Below are 7,069 nucleotides of genomic sequence, written 5' to 3' on the forward strand. Positions count from 1 at the left end.
TCGCCACACCCTTTTCTACCTTCTCCATCACAATGGATACAGATTCCTCAGAAATGCTGAGCCAAAACCAGCGTCTCTAAGCTGGTTTTGTCAAGCACTTTGGTCAGAGCAACACAAAAGGAGTGCATCATATCCTTGGCTTCTGTTGACTGCTTAGGCAATGCAAGAAGAAGCAAACCTTTAGGACAGTATTTATAACTAAAAAGAGAAGCAAAGCCTAGAGATAAGGAAAATCCTTAGCCTAAGCAGGTTGCAAAAAGACCTGTTCAGAGAAAATAAAAAACAAAACAATGGTGGGACCAAGATATCAGGTACAGTGTAGTCCTCTGTGAAGACACCGTGGTAAATGGTGACATGGTAAGAACGCATGTGAGAATTCACCCATTGTGAGAGATCACACTCGGCAAGACAGGAAGCCAGAGGGAAAAGAGTGGGGCCCATTTATCTTATCAGCTCGTTCAGGAGCTAACTGGGGAAACTCAGAGTATGCAATCCTTTAATAGGCCAGGGGCCTCAATGGCATCCTCCAGGATCTACTTCTTTGTGTGAATGTATGGGTATGTACATGATTTTGTATGTGTGTGTGTGAGTGTGCATGCACGGGTGGAAGCCAGGTTCATACTGAGTGTCTTCTTCAGCTACTTTCCATCTTAGTATTTTGAGACAGAATATCTCTCTAAACCTGGGTCTTACCAATTCAACAAGACTGGCTGTCTAGGAAGCCTTAGACAACAGCTCGTCTCTGCTTTTCAACAGTGCTTGGCTTTTTTTTTTTTTTTTAACTTAAGTCTTCATGATTGTATGACAAGCACTTAACCTACTGAGCCATCTCCCCAACCCTGGATCCATTTCTTAAGGTCTCAGTGCTTCAAAATGACTACACTGAAGACTAACCTGTCAACACAGTGGGGAACAGAACCCATCAAGACCAAGGCAGGGAACAATCTACTTCACTAAAATCCACTGATTTAAATATTGACCTCATCTAAAGCACTCCAAGAGAAGCACCCAGGAAAATAATGAGCAATTACTGTGCACCGTAGCCGACACAGAAAGCCGGCCATCAGAGTCTATTTAATTCCTTGATTCTCTCCCTACCTCCGCCTCCTTTGAGAGCCTTCGGCATCGTCGTCGTGTTGTTAGTTTCTGATTCCCACTCTATTTGGTCCTTCTTCAATCTCTCTATGCCTTGAGTCCTTTTATACAAGATGAGTAAAACCACCCTGCCTCCATGCTTGGAGTTCTGAAATGGCCTCCTCTTCTCTGGGGAAAGACAGTACCCTTATGAAGACGACGTCAAACAGGGGGCTTGGTCCTTCCTTCCCTCTCAGTTGCACACTGCCCCACCCCACCTACACTCACCAGTGCCCAGTTCCACAGACCAGCTTTTTATTTGATTTTCTCAATCATTCTTGCCCCCTTTAGGACTTGCAGTCTCCTGGTTTCCACACTCTTTCCCCTCTTCCCCACTTCTCTGCAGAGCTTTCCTCTCAATTCTTATTTACAATGTTCCTGTTCACTGCATATTTCCTCTTACCTAAATGCATTCAGCCCCCTAAGCAAATTTCCCATTGTTCCAGCTTCTTTTCACTCAGCATCGTGCCGGTGTACTTCCCAAACCACAAATGCTGTCTCTGAAATATCTCTAACAAGGAGCTTTTAAACTCTTTTAAAATGTAGCTTTTTTTTACAGCTGAGAAAGCGTATACAGTATTTTCAGAATGTTATTTTAAAATAGAAGGTGACTCGCACACAAATACAACACAAGTATGTTTTTGTGAACTAGTTACCGTGATGAAATACTTATCAGCATGCTTCTCTTTTAACCCATCAAACAACAAGACAAGGCAACAGGTCTTGTAACCATTGCAATTTTAAAAGGCATATGTATCATGTCAAGGTATCTGCAACCATAATGACAATATTTGATTACTTTTGATGACAGTTACCAAGATTGCTGGCTCCGCTGATTTTTCGTTATACCTAAAAAGGAAATGATAAATTTCACATAAGAATCCAAGTTTATGAGCCCTTTGAAGTCTATTCTAGATAAATCTTTTTTAATATAGTGTTTTTATTAATTCCTTGTGAATTTTATACAGTATATTTTGGTCATATTCATCCCCTTTATTTCCCCTAACTCCTCCTAGATCCATCCACCTCCTCACTTCCCCATGTGTCCCCAACTTCTCATCTTATTTATTTTTACATTTTAAATTTAATTAAAATATGATTACATTAGTTCCTCACTCTATCACCTTCCTCCTACCCTTTCTATGTCCACCCCACTCCACTACACTCCTTTTTGAATTCATGGCTTCCTTTTCTTTCAACATTGTTGAGTATTTACATTTATATAAAATTAATATTTATATATAAAATAATATGCTTATACAATATATACAATTTTATATACTATATAATTATATGTGCATGTATAAAGCACATGCACATGGATAAACTTATAAACACAATCTGTTGAGGCCTCCCAGTGTGACCCACATGTTGTGTATTTCTAGGGCTGGCTACTAGTGTGGAAAAAGCAATCATGGCCTCATCCCTGGGAAGATTAGCTTTCCTGCTTTTGGTAGCTGTTAATTGCTTATAGTTCTTTTTCTAGGAGTGAGAACCCATACTATTTCCCTCACATATGCTGGGATGTCAGCTGGTAATGGGATTACACAGGAGGTCTTTGTTAGTGCACATGATGTTGGGGTTCATTGATGTTCCTTCTCAATCATAGGTAGGGAGCTTGAGGTCACAGCAGACTTCCCCGCTTGGCTCTTACAATATTCTAAGTCTCTGTTCCCTGAGCCTTACCTGCATGAGTTGTGTTGTAGATGGCTCATGCGGACTGGGCAGCCTCTGGTCAGTTTTGACAAGATGTGTTTTCTGGTCAGGGTCTCCTACTGCTGCAGTAAGAATCTTCTTTGACCAGAGGTGAGAGCTGCTTTTATCTGTGGATGTAGGATAAGCACTAGAATGTGGTTAGGAACCATTTTGTTTTAGAAAGATGGTGGTAATAGGTTCTCCTCTAAGGTTCATGATTTCTCTAGCCAAGTGTAATTGGCTACATTTGCAGTACCAAACATTATTTCCTCTTGTTAAATCTGCCATGATTCCAATTAGATAGCTATAGGTTACCTCCAAGATATAAGCAACACTATTACATTTGCTTGGTCCAGGCTCTCTCTCCTCAGCTTCTTGATGCATGTCTTCATAACTTTAGATATTTTAGTGGATATAGGGAAGTTTATTGATGGACCATCATTTTCCTATTTCATCTGGCTAGCTCTCCTGACTTTCCTACCCCCGGGGGCTGTCCTTACATGTTACACAGTCAGCCCCTTGCCCCGACTCTCTTTATTCTCCCGCAGGAGCTGTCATAACCTTTCACTGTCCATTCTTCATACCTTATTTACCTTGTTATCTCCTGTGTCTAGGACTGTATGACTGCTCAACACATTTTTGTGCAATCAAATCATTTCTGATTGAACCTGTAACAACCTCTAGTATCCCACAGAGTAATCATCGAACAAAAATTGACCATGCAGGGGAGAGAGAGAGATGGCTCACTGGCTAAGGGTGCAAAACTGTTCTTCCAGAGGACTCAAGTTTGGATCCTAGTACCTACCCCAGGTGACTCACAGCCACCTAGAGTTCCAAACCCAGGCATATCCAATGCCTCTGACTTCTGGGGACGCTTGCACTCAAGTCCACATAGCCATACACAGATATAGTCAAAGGTAAAATAAATCAAAAAAGATAATTTACCCTTTGTTCAAAAACTATCACATTGGGCGTAGACTTCAGCATATGAATTATGAAGGGCTGCAAACATCTATCCCATAGTAATATCTTCCAAACGAAGAGGGGAATCCTTCTGAGTTGCCCTGGTCATGGTTTTGGAATAGGGACTTGAGATTTATAGCCATACAGCATGGCATTCCAACATAGAGATACCAAAGACTACTGGGAAAAATGAAAGCAGAGCAGAGAGAAAATAACCAAGTTTTTTTTCCCCTTACTTGGGAATATGATGAAATATTTTCCAGAGAAGATCCATTTTAAGAGCTATCCTGGTAAAATTTTGAATTATGGCTCCATAACTCATATACATGATGGATACAAGTGACAACTGACTCTGTGTTTCTGAAGTTAACATAAAGCATCAGTGTTATCTTTTCATTTGTTTTTTTTGTTTTATTAATTATCCTGTATTTCTTCATCATATGAAATTCTCATATACATATATAGCATGCATAAATATACTATATATGTGCAACGATGTATATGAGAAACATATCTATGTGTTTATATATAATAATTCTTACTTCTGTAGGCAACAAAACTATACTAATTTTAATTTGTTAAACACCCACTCTATTGTATCATAACAGTACATATCTACAGCAAACATTTAAAAATATTTGTTTAACATAAGTTTGCTAATAGGAATGGATTCATGTTCATTAAAATGTATAATTACTTTCAAACCATATGCTGTTCTGATGTAAATTCATGTTAGATTTATGAAGGAGATACCTATCATTTCAAAAATAGGATCACATTCACTATTCTGTTTCTCCAAGCTTAAAATGCATTTTGTGATTTTCATTAGATTTCTGGGGATGAAAAACGGGTTACTGGTAACTCTTCACCTGCAACCTTAGCTGTTACTGTCAAGTATCCTTCCTCATGTGTCTGATATCAGTTTACAGATTTACAATAACCATTGACCTTTATGGGGGATATGAGAACATGTAATAGATCATAATTCATGTTTATTCCATAAAATGAACATATCTAGTGGCCAAAAGACCTAATTCGGTTAAGCAGAATCACCTAGCTACTGGGGTTGGGGCAAGCAAAAACAGACTTATATAGAGACAAGAAGACAAAGATATTTTCAGTAGTGTGTGACAGATATACAATCCAAGCAAACTTAAGCAAAGATAGATAGATAGATAGATAGATAGATAGATAGATAGATAGATAGATAGATAGATTCTTTTTAACTCTTTAACAACGTTTAACCATGGTACTAATCCTACCAGAAAGGCTCCATCCCCATTACCTATTTACCTCCTAAAAACCCCTCCTCCAAGCAATATCACATCGAGCATTTGATTTAATCATATAAATTTTGAGGGCATGCAACCCCCATCCCATAGTGATATCTTCCTGGGAAAGTTCTTAAAGTTTATCCTATTAAATCTCTAATAAAATTCAACCTTTAATTCCAATATCCTGATAGCCTCACCCACTCTAAAGCCTTACAAGTCTAGGACATTATTAAGACTTCAAATAACCACAGTTGCCTCATAAGTGTAAGAAAACGTTGTCTTTTATGTTAGTCATATTTTCATCCCCATCTCAAAATATCTGAGACAAGTTACTGCAAAGGGAGATTTGTTTAGTTCACAGCTATGGAGTCAGAAAGCCTAAGTGGCTCTATAGTGAGGTTCCCTTGGCTACATCACATCACGATCAACACAGCTGCAGGAGGAGCCTGCGTAGTAACAAGCAAGTGATTACATTTGGTTTTGCTGGGTGGACCAGGCTTATTCTTTTCATAACACACTGTCCAGAAGTTAAAGGATAAAATGAGAACTATTAACAATCTTTCCAAAGGAACTAACTCAGATCCACAATGAACTTGTGGACATTGACTAGGCCCTAACTTCTGGAGACTCTACCAACTTCTGTTTCAAGGAGAAGGCACTTGTTCGTCTCGGCTGCCCAGCTAGCTTAGCCCCAAAATAACCACACAGAAACTGTATTAATTAAAACACTGATTGGCCCATTATCTCCAGCCTCTTATTGGCTAACTCTCATATTTTGATTTAACCCATTTCTATTAATCTGTATATCACCACGTGGCAGTGACTTGCCAGGAAAGATTCAACATGTCTGTCTCTGGTGGCTCCATGGCGGTCCTCCCTTTCTCTGCCTTTCTTTCTCCCAGCATTCAGTTCTGTCTTCCTCACCGACCTAAGTTCTGCCCTATAAACTAGGCCAAGGGAGTTTCTTTATTCATTAACCAATGAAAGCAACACACAAACAGAAGGAACCTCCCAGCAGTACCAATACAGAAGCCACACCCTGTTACATATAATATACCATAGGTATAGGGTAAAAGGGCCAATTGGAACAAGAAACCAACCAATCCCTGAGCACCCTGACTCTGACCCTAGAGTCAGTGAAAGAAACACACTCTAGATCTGAAACCTGTGCCAGGGAAAGAAACACCATTTGATCTGAGTCCAGAACCAAAGAAACATGCCCCCGGACTTTGAAACCAGTGCCAGAGAAAGACACTTTGTCCCTAGAATCAGAGCCAGTGTAAGAAATATGTCCTGGTCCTTAGATTAGAGTCAAAAGGCTAAAAATGACCAGAGAAAGAAACACAATCTGGCCCTCAAACCAGAGACAACTAAACCAACCAATCCCTGAGCAAGGAAAACTAACAAATCCTCTTGATTCCACCCCTAAGAAGTCCCATTCTCCACACATACACACCACCACCCCTGGCACAGTCAACCAATCTTCAGGACTCCTCCTTCCCAAATAAATCTCTTTCTCAAAAGAGTGTTGAGTGACAATCTTCATTCTCTGGTGCAGAATAGAAGAACCTGGTTGTAACGTCCCTTAGGGAACTGAGCTGAAAAACCTTGCTGAGAAGCTCCTTTAGAAGGAATGAACAAGGCTGAGCAGAACAGAAGAACCTTGCTGGGATGCTCCCTTAGGGGACACTGAGCAAGGCTGAGCAGAAAAAGTAACAACTTTTCCCAGGAGGCTGGGGAGATTGCTACATTTTTGCAGGGGCTTCCTTTTTGGCAGAATGTTACCAAAAGAAGTAACATCTTTCCACCCAAATAGGAAAGAATATACCTTCTTCTCTGCAGCTCATGGAACCTTCTCAAAAACTGACCATATACTCGTATACAAAGGAACCTCCACAGATACAAAAGAATATCAGTGTCCACCTGTGTCTTATCAGATCACCACGGATTAAAGTTAGAAGGCAACAACAATGCTGCCCCCAGAAAGCCGACAAACTCATGGA

The sequence above is a fragment of the Alexandromys fortis genome, unplaced genomic scaffold (assembly GCF_014885135.2).
Source record: "Alexandromys fortis isolate MF-2015 unplaced genomic scaffold, M_Fortis_MF-2015_v1.1 scaffold_4, whole genome shotgun sequence".
In the NCBI taxonomy this organism is placed as follows: domain Eukaryota; kingdom Metazoa; phylum Chordata; class Mammalia; order Rodentia; family Cricetidae; genus Alexandromys; species Alexandromys fortis.